This window comes from Eptesicus fuscus, chromosome 9 (assembly GCF_027574615.1).
Source record: "Eptesicus fuscus isolate TK198812 chromosome 9, DD_ASM_mEF_20220401, whole genome shotgun sequence".
NCBI classification, from domain to species: domain Eukaryota; kingdom Metazoa; phylum Chordata; class Mammalia; order Chiroptera; family Vespertilionidae; genus Eptesicus; species Eptesicus fuscus.
This window is the reverse complement of record NC_072481.1, coordinates 90,576,790-90,590,470: the sequence shown is the minus strand read 5'-3', so window position 1 is coordinate 90,590,470 and position 13,681 is coordinate 90,576,790. Positions and strand designations below refer to the sequence as shown.

Here is a 13,681-nt window from a genome sequence, read left to right as displayed (position 1 = left end):
GATGTTAATTTTGTACCCTGCTGTTTTGCTGAATTTACTTATTAAATCTAGTAATTTTTTGGTGGAGTCTTTAGGGTTTTCTTTGTACAATATAATGTCTTCTGTGAATAATGACAGCTTTACTCCCTCCTTTCCAATTTGGATGCCTTTTATTTTTTTTTCTTGTCTGAATACTGTGGCTAGGACTTCCAGTACTATGTTGAATATGAGTGGTGAAAGTGGACCTTCCTGTTTTGTTCCTGTTCTTAAGGGAAATACTTTTTAGTTTTTGCCCCTTGAGTACGATGTTGGATGTTGGTTTGTTATATATGGCCTTTATTATGTTGAGGTATGATCCCTCTACTCCCACTTTGCTGAGAGTATTTATCATAAATGGGTGCCTGATTTTGTCAAATGCTTTTTCTGTTTATTGATATGATTATGTGATTTTTATCCTTCATTTTGTTTATGTGGTGTATCACGTTTGTTGACTTGTGGCTGTTGAACTGTATTTGCATCTCCATAATAAATGCCACTTAGTCTTGGTGTATGATCTTTTTAATGTCTTGCTGGATCTGATTTGCTAATATTTTATTGAGGATTTTAGCATAGATGTTCATCAAGGTTATTGTCCTATAATTTTCTTTCTTTGTAGTGTTGTTATCTGGTTTTGGAATTAGGGTAATGCTGGCCTCATAAAAAGAGTTTGGGAATCTTCCCTCCTCTTGAATTTTTTGGAATAGTTTGAGGAGGATAGGTGTTAATTCTTATTTAAATATTTGGTAAAATTCACCTGTGAAGTCATTGGTCCAGGGCTTTTGTTTGCTAGAAGTATTTGATTACTACTTACATTTCGTTATTTGTTATTGGACTACTCAGGTTTTTTTATTCTTTCTGATTAAGTTTGGCAGATTGTATGTTTCTAGGAATTTATCCATTTTGCCCATGTTGGCCATTTTATTGGCATATAGATGTTCAGAGTATTTTCTTACAATCCTTTGTATTTCTGTGATGTCAGTTGTTAATTCGCCTCTTTCATTTCTGATTTTATTTAGTTGTGTCCTCTTTCTTTGTTTCTTGATAAGCGTGGCTAAAGGTTCATCAGTCTTATTTATCTTTTCAAAGAACCAGCTCTTGGTTTCATTGATCTTTTATATTGTTTGTTAAGTCTATATGTCATTTATTTCTGCTCTGATCTTTATTATTTCCTTCCTTCTATTTACTCTGGGCTTTTCTTGTTGTTCTCTTTCTAATTCTTTTAGTTGTAGGGTTAGATTGTTTATTCAAGCTCTTGACATAGGCCTCTAATGCTATGAACTTCCCTCTCAGGACTGCTCCACTGTGTCCCATAGATTTTGGGTTATTGTGTGTTCATTTTCATTTTTGTCCAGGAAGTTTTTGATTTCTGTCTTGATCTCATTGATAATCCATTCATTGTTTAATAACAAGCTTTTTAGTCTCCCCATGTTTGAGTGTTTTTAAGTCTTTTTATTTTCTTGATTTATATTTTCATGCCATTGAGATCCAAGAAGATGCTTGATATGATATCAGTCTTTTTGAATTTGTTAAGACTTATTTTGTGTCCTTACCTGTGGTCTGTTTTTATGAATGTTCCATGTTCACTTGAGAAGAATGTGTATTCTGCCATTTTGGGAAGAAATGTTCTGTAAATATCAATTAAATCCATATGATATAGTGTGTCATTTAAAGTTGCTATTTCCTTGTTGATGTTTTTTTTTCTGGAAAATCTATCCAGTGATGTCAGTCAGGTTTAAAAATCTGCCAATATGACTGTATTGCTGTTGATCTTTCCCTTAAAGTTTTCCAAGATTTTTAAAAAATATATATTTTATTGATTTTTTACAGAGAGGAAGGGAGAGGAATAGAGAGTTAGAAACATCGATGAGAAAGAAACATCGATCAGCTACCTCCTGCACAAACCCCACTGGGGATGTGCCCGCAACCAAGGTACATGCCTTTGACCAGAATCGAACCCGGGACCCTTCAGTCCACAGGCCAATGCTCTATCCACCGAGCCAAACCGGTTAGCCAAGTCTTCCAAGATTTTAAAAAAGATTTTTAGTTGCTCCTATATTGGGTGTATATATGTTTACCATGTTTATATCCTCTTGTTGGAACGATCCCTTTATTATTATGTAGTGTCCTTTTTAATCTCTTGTTATGGCCTTTGTTTTGAAGTCTATTTTGTGAGGTGCGTGTTGTCGTGTTGTGCTACTCCAGCTTTTCGTTTTCATTTCCATTTACCTTGTATATTATTTTCCATCCCTGCACTTTCAGTCTGTGTGAATCTTCTGTTCTGAGGTGATTCTGTTATATATGGGTCATGTTATCTATTCAGCTACCCTATGTTTTTGTTTTTTTTTTTAAATGAATTTTTATTTATTTCAGAGAGAAGGGAGAGGGAGAGAGAGATCAAAACATCAATGATGAGAGAGAACCATTGATCGGCTTCCTCCTGCATGCCCCACACTGGGGATTGATCCTGCAACCCCAGAATATGGCCTGACCAGGAATCAAACCATGACCTCCTGCTTCATAGGTTGACACTCAACCACTGAGCCACGCCAGTCCTACTACCTTATGTCTTTTGATTGCATCATTTAGTCATTTACATTCAAGGTCATTATTGATAGGTCATTATTGCCATTTTCCCTCCTTATACCTATGTTCCTTTCTCTCTTTTTCTTCTTTTTAAAGCAGTCCCTTTAACATTTATTGCAATGCTGGTTTGGTGGTAATGTACTTCTTTTGCCTTTTTTATTTTATTTTTTTATTTTTTGGTCTGGGACACTCTTTATTTTGCCTTCAATATTAAATGATAGCCTTGCTGGATAGAGTAGTCTTTAGTTCAGGTCCTTGCTTTTCATCACTTTGAATACTTCATTCCAAGCTCTTCTAGCTTGAAGTTTTTCTTTTAAGAAATTAGTGAACAGTTTTTTTAAAAAAAATATATATATATTATTATTGATTTCAGAGAGGAAGGGAGAAGGGGAGAGAAATAGAAACATTAGTGATTTTAGAGAATCATTGATTGGCTGCCACCTGCACAATCCACACTGGGGATTGAGCCTGCAACTCAGGCATGTGCCCTGACTGGAATCCAACCTGTGACCTCCTTCTTCATAGGTCGATGCTCATGTGTCTTGGAGTTGGTCTCTTTGGGCTCACCTTGATTGGAATTCTCTGTGCTTCCTGACCTTGTTTTTGCCTCACCAGGTTAGCGAAGTTTTCTGTCATTATTTCTTTAAACAGCTTCTTTATTCCTTACTCAGTTTCTTCTCCTATGAGAACCCCTATAGTATGGATATTGTTACGTCTCATTTTGTCCCAAAGTTCTCTGCAACTATTCTCTTGCTTTTGTAATTTTCTTTTTTTGTGCTGCTCTAATTGGGTGTTATATATTTTTTGGACCTTGTCTTCCAGTTCACTGATTCAGTCCTCTGCTTTGTCCAGTCTACTTTTGATTCCTTCCAGTGCATTCTTTTTCTCTTTTTAATGTTTTTACCGATTTCAGAGATAGGAATGGAGAGGGAGAGAGAGATAGAAACATCAATTGGCTACCTTCTGCATGTCCCCTATTGGGTATTGAGACCACCACTCAGGCTTGTGCCCTGACTAGTTAGTGAACCAGCGACCTCTGGTGCATGGAACAACAGTCAACCATCTGAGCCACACTAGCCAGTCCCTTCCAGTGTATTCTTGATGTTATATACATTTTCTTTTTTTCCAACTGGTTCATATTCATGGTTCCTATTTATTTTATGCTGTTGTAGTTCCCACTATGTTCCTAGTAATTCTTACTTAGTTCCTTGAGCATCCTTATTGTTTTAAATGCTGTATCTGATAAATTGCTTGCCTCCATTTCATTTAGTTCCTTTTCTGGAGTTTCCTCCTTTTCTTTCATTTGGGTGTTGTTTCTTTGTCTCCCCATTTTTGCTGTTTCTTTCTTTCTTTTTTTAAAAAAAATATATTTTATTGATTTTTTTACAGAGAGGAAGGGAGAGGGATAGAGAGTCAGAAACATCAATGGGAGAGAAACATCGATCAGCTGCCTCCTGCACACCTCCCACTGGGGATGTGCCTGCAACTGAGGTACATGCCCTTGACCAGAATCGAACCCGGGACCCCTCAGTCCACAGGCTGATGCTCAATCCACTGAGCCAAACCAGTCAGGGCTGCTGTTTCTTTATATTTATTTTTATGTATTAGATCAACCTGCTGTGCCTTCAATTCTTCGTGGGGGTGGCCTTATGTAGTAAGTGTTCCATTTCCCATTGGTGCAGTCCTTTTAATCACCTGAGCTGGATGCTTTAGGAATGTGGGTTATTTGGACTCTCCTGGTGTTATTGGGTCTTGATCGTTGTTCCATTTATTGGTGGGATCTCCTTTCAGGCTGGCTGACTGTGAGGCTCACCCCCCACCACATTGTACAAGCTGTTGTTCAGGTTCTAATAGAACAAAAAAAACCCCCACAAACATACAAAAACCTCCACAGCATCAACAAAAGCAACCACAAAAGAAAAGAGAACAAGAATAATAAAATAAAATAAATACGAGAAGGGAAAAAAGTGGGAAGAAAAAGGAATATGAAAGGGCAGAGGGGTAAGAGAGAAAATAACAATAAAGGATAGGGGAAGGGCCCTAGCTGGTTTGTCTCAGAGCGTTGGCCTGCAGACTGAGGTGTCCCGGGTTTGATTCAGGTCATGGGCATGTACCTAGGTTGCAAGCTCGATCCCTGGCCCTGGCTGGTGCACATGTGGGAGGCAGCCAATCAATGTGACTCTCTCACATTGATGTTTCTCTCCCTCTCCCTCCCACTCTTTTGAAAAAGTCAATAGAAGAAATAACCTCGATTAACAACACCACCACCAAAAAAGGATTAACAACAAAGAATAGGGGAATGAAAATGGTAGAAAAGAAGAGAAGAAGAAATAAATATGAAAAGGGAAAAAGAAAGCAGAAAGACAATAAATAGGAGCCAAAAGACTAGAATGCAGGACATATAAAACAGAGTAAGAAATGAAAAGAGAAAAGCTAGAGATCTGAAAGAAAAAAGAGAGACAAAAATAATCCTACCTAATAATAGAGAAATATGCAAATTGACCATACCTCCGCCACACCCAAGCCACGCCCACCAGCCCAAGCCTCGCACACCAGCCAATCAGGGTGAGTATGCAAATAAACCGAACCAAGATGGCTACAGCCACTGATAGCAAGGTTTCCCAGGCAACAGAGGGAAACAAGCTTTCCGCCTTCCCTTGACAGGCCTAAGCCTCCACTCAAGCTACAAAGTTTCAATTATAGAAGGTAAACAAATTCAAACAGAATGGTGGCAGCCACGGAGCTGGAGAGACCAGGCCAGGGTTGCCCACGGTAACGGATAAAGCAAAGCTTTCCGAACACCCTGGCGGGGCTCAGGCCTCTGCTTAAGGCTACAAAGTTTCAATTATAGAAGGTGAATTAACTCAAACAGAAATGGCTGCTGGTGGAGCATGCAGGAGGCTTGGCTCCGCTCCAGGCTACAAAGTTTCAATTGTAGAAGGTAAATAAATTCCAGATACCAGTGCCTCCGCTTGGGTCGCCAGGGTGCGTGGCTGGCCTGCAAACCACCACAGGCCCCTTGCTCAGGCTGCCCCATGCCCCAAGGGAACCCCCACCCTTATCTGGGACACCCTTCAGGGCAAACCAGCTGGCCCCCACTCCTGCACCAGGCCTCTATCCTATCTAATAAAAGAGTAATATGCAGATTGACCACCACTCCAACACACAATATATCTGCCCCCATGTGGTCAAAGATCCTGCCCCCATGTGGACACAAGATGGCCACTACAAGATGGCCAGCAGGAGAGGGCAGTTGGGAGGCACCCGGCCTGCAAGGGAGGGAAGTTGGTGGCAATCAACCCTGCAGGGGAGGGTAGTTAGGGGTGACCGGGCTGGCAGAGGAGGGAAGTTGGGGGCAAACAGGCTGGCAGGGAAGCAATTAGGCATCAATCAGGCTGGCAGCGGAGTGGTTAGGGGGTGATCAGGCTGGCAGGCAGAAGTGGTTAGGGGCAATCAGGAAGGCAGGCAGGCAAGCAGTTGGGAGCCAGCAGTCCTGGATTGTGAGAGGGATAACCAACATCCCTTGAGGGGTCCCAGATTGGAGAGGGTACAGGCTGGGCTGAGGGACACCCCCCCGCCGTGCACGAATTTCGTGCACCGGGCCTCTAGTAAAACAATAAAAAAGGAAAATGAAGAAAATGCAACAACAAAAAATGAATTGGTGTTTGTCTCATCATAGCTTAGTCCCTCCTGGGAGCTCCCTCAGGATTCTTCTCTTTGGTTGACAGAAGCTGAATGTTTTTCCTGCCAATTCTGTAAATTGGCAAGAGATACTTTGGTCTAGCCACTGTCAGAATCTGTCCATGTTTGGCACTCAGCAAGCTGTTAGAAGTTTCAAAGGATCCATAGTTTGTATCTGTCTCCACCGGCCTTGGCTGTATGCAGGAGATGCCAAGCAGCACTCTAAGGCTGGTTGTTAGCAGCATGGAGCCCATAAATGGGCCAATTAAGTTTCCAGGGATCCCCAGGCTCTGCCCCTTCCTGCCTTCACATGCTGGCCAGTTCTTGGCCTTAATCACTAAAAAGCCTGTTTCTAAAAAGGCTTTTGTTGGAATTGGGGAATAAGACCTCTGGGTCTCCTGTGAGGTGAAGTAGTGTGTGTGTTTCTCCATTCCAGAGCTACTCTTCTAAAAGTGTCCCAGAATATTTCCCTGACCTAGGCTGGGCAGAGATCCTTGTAAGCAGTCCAGAGGGATCTGCTTGAAACTGGGAGTTTCGATCAGCTCCAATGTGACAGGGATCATCAGTCTGGTTCCTGGGACAGTGGAGCACATAGCCCCACACCCAGTCCAGTCACTGATGCTCCCTGCTACTGTTTTAACCCATAGGCTTGGCCTCTGCTGCCGTCTCCTCTGCATGTGTAGAGATGCAGGAAGTGACAAACAGGGTTCCTGAGGATGGGGTGAGGTGTATTCGCTAAGGTGAGATATTTGTCTTTTCCCAAACTGTGGCTTCTGTGAGGGCCTGCACTTCTCAGGAAAAATGGCTACTCGGTTTGGTGGGGTACAACAGATTGCAGGTCTCCCAGCACCTGCTTTCCAAGTTTCCCTCAATGCTTCCCACCCAGCCTCTCCTCAGGCAATTCCAGTCCTCACCGCCCACCCTTCACCAAAGCCTCAGGTAAGTAGTTGCAAGGGAAAACCCTGTGTTCTGGGTTTTAAAACACAAAATAAAACAAAACCTGTGGCTTTTTTTTTTTTTAACCTATTTTTTATTTTTTATAATATACAAAATAAATTATTACCAGTTTGTAGATACAAAGTAATTAGCCATTTACCAGCAATAAACATTAATATTTCAAGAAAAAAGGATTTTAAAGATATTACACAAACTATACTAACATAGTATAATATCACAAAAGTTGTAGGAAATATTAAAAATGTGCAAATAACAGGATTACTTCTATTGTATTCTAAAACATTTTTTTTAATCTGGCTCTATCTTTGTTCATCAGTTTATGTTGTTCATTATTTTCCAGAAATGAGTGAGATCATGTGATATTTATCTTTCTCAGAATGGCTTATTTTGCTTAGCATAATGCCCTCCAGGTCCAAACATGCTGTTGCAAATGGTAAGCATTCCTTCTGTTTTTTAAAACAATATATTTTATTTATTTTTTACAGAGAGGAAGAGAGAGGGATACAGAGTTAGAAACATCCATCAGCTGCCTCTTGCACAACCCACAACCAATGTACATGCCCTTGACCGGAATTGAACCTGAGACCTTTCAGTCCGCAGGCCAACGCTCTATCCACTGAGCCAAACCGGTTTTGGCAGCATTCCTTCTTTTTTACAGCAGCACAATATTACATTGTGCAGATGTACCACAGTTTTTTAATCCTGGGCTAATGGCACTAAGACTGTTTCCAAATCTTAGCTATTGTAAATTGTGCTGCTATGAACATAGGGGTGTATATATCCTTTCTGATTTCTTGGGATATATTCCTAGGAGTGGGATTAATGGGTCAAATGGGAGTTCTATTTTTAATTTTTTGAGGAAACTTCATACTGTTTTCCACAGTGGCTGCACCAGTGTACATTCCCACCAAGAGTGCATGAGGGTTCCTTTTTCTCCACATCCTCGCCAGCACTTGTTTGTTGATTTGTTGATGATAGCCATTCTGACATGTGTGAAATGGTACCTCATTGTCGTTTTGATTTGCATCTCTGAGATGATTAGTGATTTTGAGCATGTTTTCATATGTCTCTTGGCTTTCTGTATGTCCAATTTCGAAAAGTGTCTCTTTAGGTCCTTTGCCCATTTTTTGATTGGATTGTTTATCTTTCTTTTGTTAAATTGTTTTAGTTCCCTGTAAATTTTGGAGATTAAACCCTTATCGGAGATAACATTGGCAAATATGTTCTCCCATGCAGTGGGCTTTCTTGTTGTTTTGTTGATGGTTTCTTTTGCTGTGCAGAAGCTTTTTATTTTGATGTAGTCCCATTTATTTATTTTCTCCTCAGTTTCCCTTGCCCTAGGAGCAGTACTGGTAAAGATATTGCTGTGACATATGTTTGCTATTTTGCTGCCTATGGATTCTTCTAAGATTTTTATGGTTTCCTGTCTTACGTTTAAGTCTTTTACTCATTTTGAGTTTATTTTTGTGTATGGTGTAAGTTGGTGGTCTAGTTTTATTTATTTTTGCATGTATCTGTCCAATTTTCCCAAAACCATTTATTGAAGAGATTGTCTTTTCTCCATTGTATGCTCTTGCCTCCTTTGTCAAATGTTAATTGAGCATAATGGCTTTGATTGATTTCTGCGTTCTCTCTTTGGTTCCATTGGTCTGTATGTCTATTCTTGTGCCAGTACCAGGCAGTTTTGAGAACAGTGGCTTTGTAATACAGCTTGATATCTGGTATTGTGATCCCTCCAACATTGTTATTCTTTCTCAAGATTGCTGTGGCTATTTAAGGTCTTTTTTTATTCCTTATGAATTTTTGGAGAGTTTGTTCTAGGTCTGTGAAATATGCCATTGGTATCTTAATGGGGATTGCATTGAAGATTGCTTTGGGTAGTATGGACATTTTAATGATGTTGATTCTATCAATCCACGAACACAGTATACTCTTCCATTTTTTTATGTCTTCCTCTATCTGTTTTTTCAATGTCCTGTAGTTTTTTTCAGTATAGGTCTTTTACCTCCTCAGCTAAGTTTATCCTAGGTATCTTAATATTTTTGGTGCAATGGTAAATGGGATTATTTTAGTTTCTTTTTCTGTGAGTTCATTATCCTATATAATAAAAGCCTAATATGCTATTTGTCCAGTCGTCTGGTCAGTCATTCAACCAATCAAAGCATAATATGCTAATGATATGCTAAGACTGCTCAAACACTTGCCAAGACGTGTACTGACCACCAGGGGATAGACAGTCGACAGGTTGACCAGTCGCTATGATGTGCACTGACTGCCAGGGCGCAGATGCACTGACTGGTAGGTTAGCTTGCTGCTGGGGTCTGGCTGATCGGTACTGAGCGAGATGGGCCAGTCACACCCTTAAGCCTTCCCGTGGTCCCTCCCTGGCTGACCAACATCCCCCGTCCCTCTCCGGCCCCAATCCTACACCAGTGGGGTTCCTCGGCCTGGCCTGCGCCCTCGCTCAATCTGGGCTTAGGGACCCTCCCCCACTCTGAATTCACGAATTTCGTGCACCGGGCCTCTAGTTAGTATAAAAAAGCCATAGATTTCTGGGTGTTAATGTTATATCCTGGTACATTACCAAATTCATTTATTAACTCTTGTAGTTTTTTGACGGATTCTAGGGTTTTTATGTACACTGTCATGTCACGTGTGAATAATGACAGTTTTACTTCTTCTTTTCCAATTTGTATGCCTTTTATTTCTTCTTCTTGTCTGTTTGCTATGGCTAGCACTTCCAGTGTTATGTCAAACAGGAGTGGTGAAAGTGGGCATCCCTGTCATGTTCCTGATCTTAGGGGAAATGGTTTTAGTTTTTGCCCTTTGAGTATGATATTGGCTGTAGGTTTGTCATATAGCCTTTATTATATTGAGATATGCTCCCTTCATTCCCACTTTGATGAGAGGTTTTATCAGAAATGGGTGTTGCATTTTGTTGAATGCTTTCTCTGGGTCAATGGATATGATCATGTGATTTTTGTCTTTCAATTTGTTTATGTGATGTATCACATTTATTGATGTGTGAATATTTTACCAGACTTGCATCTCTGGAATAAAAGCCACTTGATCATGGTGTATAATCTTTTTAAAATCTTGTTGGATGCAATTTGCTAATATTTTGTTGAGGATTTTAGCATCTATGTGTATCAGAGATATTGGCCTGTAATTTTCTTTCTTTGTAGTATCTTTACCTGGTTTTGAAATTAAGATAATGCTGGCCTCATAAAAAGAGTTTGGAAATGTTCTTTACTCTTCGATTTTCTGAAACAATTTGAGGAGTATAGTTGTTAGATCTTCTTTGAATCTTTGGTAAAACTGTTACCTAAAAAGAAGTTCCCATAAGGCTGACACCTGATTTTTCATCAGAAACTCTACAGGCCAGAAGGGAATGGCATGAAGTACTCAAGGTAATGGAAAGCAAGGATCTAAGACCAAGATTAGTATATCCAGCAAAGCTATCATTTAAAATAGATGGTCAAATAAAGAGCTTCCTAGCAAAAAAAAAGGCTAAAGGAGTACATCAACATCAAGCCAGCATTACAAGAAATGCTAAAGAAACTGCTGTAACAAGAAGAAGAAACAGAGAGAGAAACCTAGTCATACAAAATGGCAATAAATAAGTATCTATCAATAATAACACTAAATGTAAATGGATTAAATGCTCCAATCGAAAGGTGTAGAGTAGCTGAGCCTACAGGATGTTCCCGGGACCCAGGCTGCTCAGCGCCATGTATGCAAATTAGCCCACCATCTTTGTTGGGTTAATTTGCATACTCACTCCTGATTGGCTGGTGAGTATTGCGGAGGTATGGTCAATTTACATGTTTCTCTTTTGTTATATAGGATTCATTCTTTATCTCAGACTGTTCATTTTTCATAGTATATCATTTTTCATGCTGTTGAACAGCTTTACCATTATTACTCTGAACTCTGTTTCAGATAAATTTCTTATCTCTGCTTCATTTATCTCTTTTTTTTTAAACAAATATTTTTTTATTTTATGCTTCCAATGGTTTAGACACTTAATAAGAGAAAAAAAAGTTATTTCAATTGGGAACATCAAATAATTTGGGAAACAATAGAAAGACTTCAGCTACTGTAGATATTACAACTTAAAGAGGGAATAAAATACATTGAAGAAAATGATTATTATAACATGGAGAGGCCAGAGATCCTTAAATGTTTAGAATGGTTACCTGTGTTGCTTATTTTACATGGCCAGATAGTAACATAATATCGTAGATAGCATAACATAGCATATATCTCATTATGTTTCTCAGTAGCAGGCCTTGTTCAGCACAAAACAGTGTGACTTGAATTAAATTAGAAACATACAAGATTTTGAAAGCTACCTATATTGATTTGCACATGAAAGAGACCTTTGGTCTACAATAGTAGCACTATCACTAGAACCACTGATGGCATTTCCTATTAAGATGTTGTATCTTTATGTATTTATTAAAATTTCCCAGCACTATTTATTTATTTTCTGGTTCTCAGCCTTTATTTCTTATTTTTTACTTTTTACAATACACAAAGTAAATCTATTATCAGATTATTTATCTCTTCTTTTGGAGATTTCTCTAGTTCTTTCCTTTGGGGGTTGTTTTTTTGTCTTCTCATTTTGGCTGTCTGTGTGGGTTTGTGACTATGTATTAGGTAGATCCTCTATACCTCTCAATCTCTAGTGTAGGACAGTGTTAAAGGCTATTTCTGACTAATTAGATCAGGCACATACTCAAAGCCTCCAGAGAATACCTCTGTCTTCAGACTGATAAGGTTCAGACTTGACTCATACTCAGGCAATTGTTGTCAGGTGTGGTAAAAGTTTTTTTCAAAAGTATGAGGCAGTTGCTTCTGCCTGGACACTAATTGTTATTTTTAATCTCTTAAGTGGCCTCAGGGCAAGATGTTTTTCTATAGGGTGTGTTGATTGTCTTCTCCTCAGGCAAGGCAAATGTCTGTGTGGGAAAGATGTCCTCCGCTGCGTGAGAGAATGACTCAGTCTAGGAAACTTGGGGTGTCTGCCTTCTGAGCTCTATCCCCTAAGTCCCCAGTCCTGGCTTCTCTCACAGCTACAGTTCACTTCATCCTACCTCTGCTGGAGCACAAGGTGGGTGGCTCCACAGGGAATTTTGTGCATTGGCCCTCTAATAGGGTGCCTGAATTTTCAGCTGTCACTCCCTGGCAGTTAGCACTCCTCTGCTTTTCATAGCCAGATGTTATGTGGGTACCCTTCTCAGTTTTGGTGCTCTCTGCTGGGAGCCTTGGCTTGGGGTTTATACCCCAGAATTCTCAGTGGCAACCCCCCACTGCTGAGATATCTCTTGGGGACTTCAGTTGCTGTCTGTGCATGCCCAGCTAGCCCTTTTGCACCTCCGCCCCTCCTACCAGTTTCTACAGTCTCTACTTTCAGTCCTCGGGTATCAGGTTCTCTCCTGTGAGTTTTCTGTTGATTATTCAGGAAGTTTTTCTGTATTTTAGTTTTAATTCCAGTTTGTTCTTGGGAGCACGTCTGTGTAGCATCCACTTACTCTGCCTGTGGCTTTATCTTTGATTGGCAGCCAGAAGTCCTGCTGCCTTTCACAGCTGGATGTTACATGGGCTGCTGTTCTGGCCTCTGGTGCTTCAGCTTGGGGAGCCCAGCCTGGGGTCTGGGCCTTCATCTTCTCAGAGAGTAAATTTCTTTCTCCCCACAGCTGAGAGATTCCTCTTCCCTCTTGGCCCGCTGCCTTGGGGGTGGGATGGGGGGTGGAGGGATGCTGTGCCAGCCCCTCTCTCCACCTATCCCCTCCTGTTGAAAGCCCTCCTCCTCAGCTGGACCTCAGTTGGTGATTCTGAGTGAATCGACTTAGTGCCTTTTTTAAGGTTGTCTGATTGTGTGTGTGAGAGAATCCTCTTGGAGGATTTTCTCACATTTCTGTGGAAGGTCTTTTCAAATTTATTTAAGATAATATGTTCTCCGAGAAAGTTAGAAAGCTTTATAGGTTGGAGACTAATGGTTCCCTTACTTGTGGGCAACAACAATAAGATTGACAATTGAATTTTTTGTAAAGTGTATCCAATGTCACTTAACTTTTGGATAATTTCTTTTCCCCCCACCGGAAGAAATGCTGAGAGAGAGAGAGAGAGAGAGAGAGAGAGAGAGAGAGAGAGAGAGAGATTGGTTGCCTGCCATATGTGCCCTGACTGGAGAATGAACTCAGGTATGGCCCCTGACCAGAATCGAACTGGCAACCTTTTGGTGCACAGGTTTATGCTAAACCAGCTAAGTCACACAGGCTGGGCTGGAGGTTCTTTTTTACTTAATTATTTAATTCTTTGTCTTCTAAATTAAAGAAACCATCTTTTTTTAGTACAAACCCTCACCAGCATGGCAGTTCTTTTACAGTGTGGTATAGGGATATTTTCATGTATTTTCTTTATAGAAATCTGTTAT

General features: G+C 40.3%; 1 protein-coding gene across 2 annotated transcripts in view; it reads left to right on the top strand.

The window, feature by feature from the left end:
- FARS2 (phenylalanyl-tRNA synthetase 2, mitochondrial) overlaps positions 1-13,681 on the top strand; it is a 571,059-nt gene that overhangs the window by 4,174 nt on the left and 553,204 nt on the right. The window contains exon 1 of one of the 2 annotated variants that reach the window (XM_054721515.1): positions 1,911-1,947. The exons of the other annotated variant lie outside the window; for it this stretch is intronic. The gene's annotated coding sequence lies outside the window, so the exon portion shown is untranslated. Of the gene's footprint in view, positions 1-1,910; positions 1,948-13,681 lie in introns of those variants that run through there. 2 annotated transcript variants of the gene reach the window in all.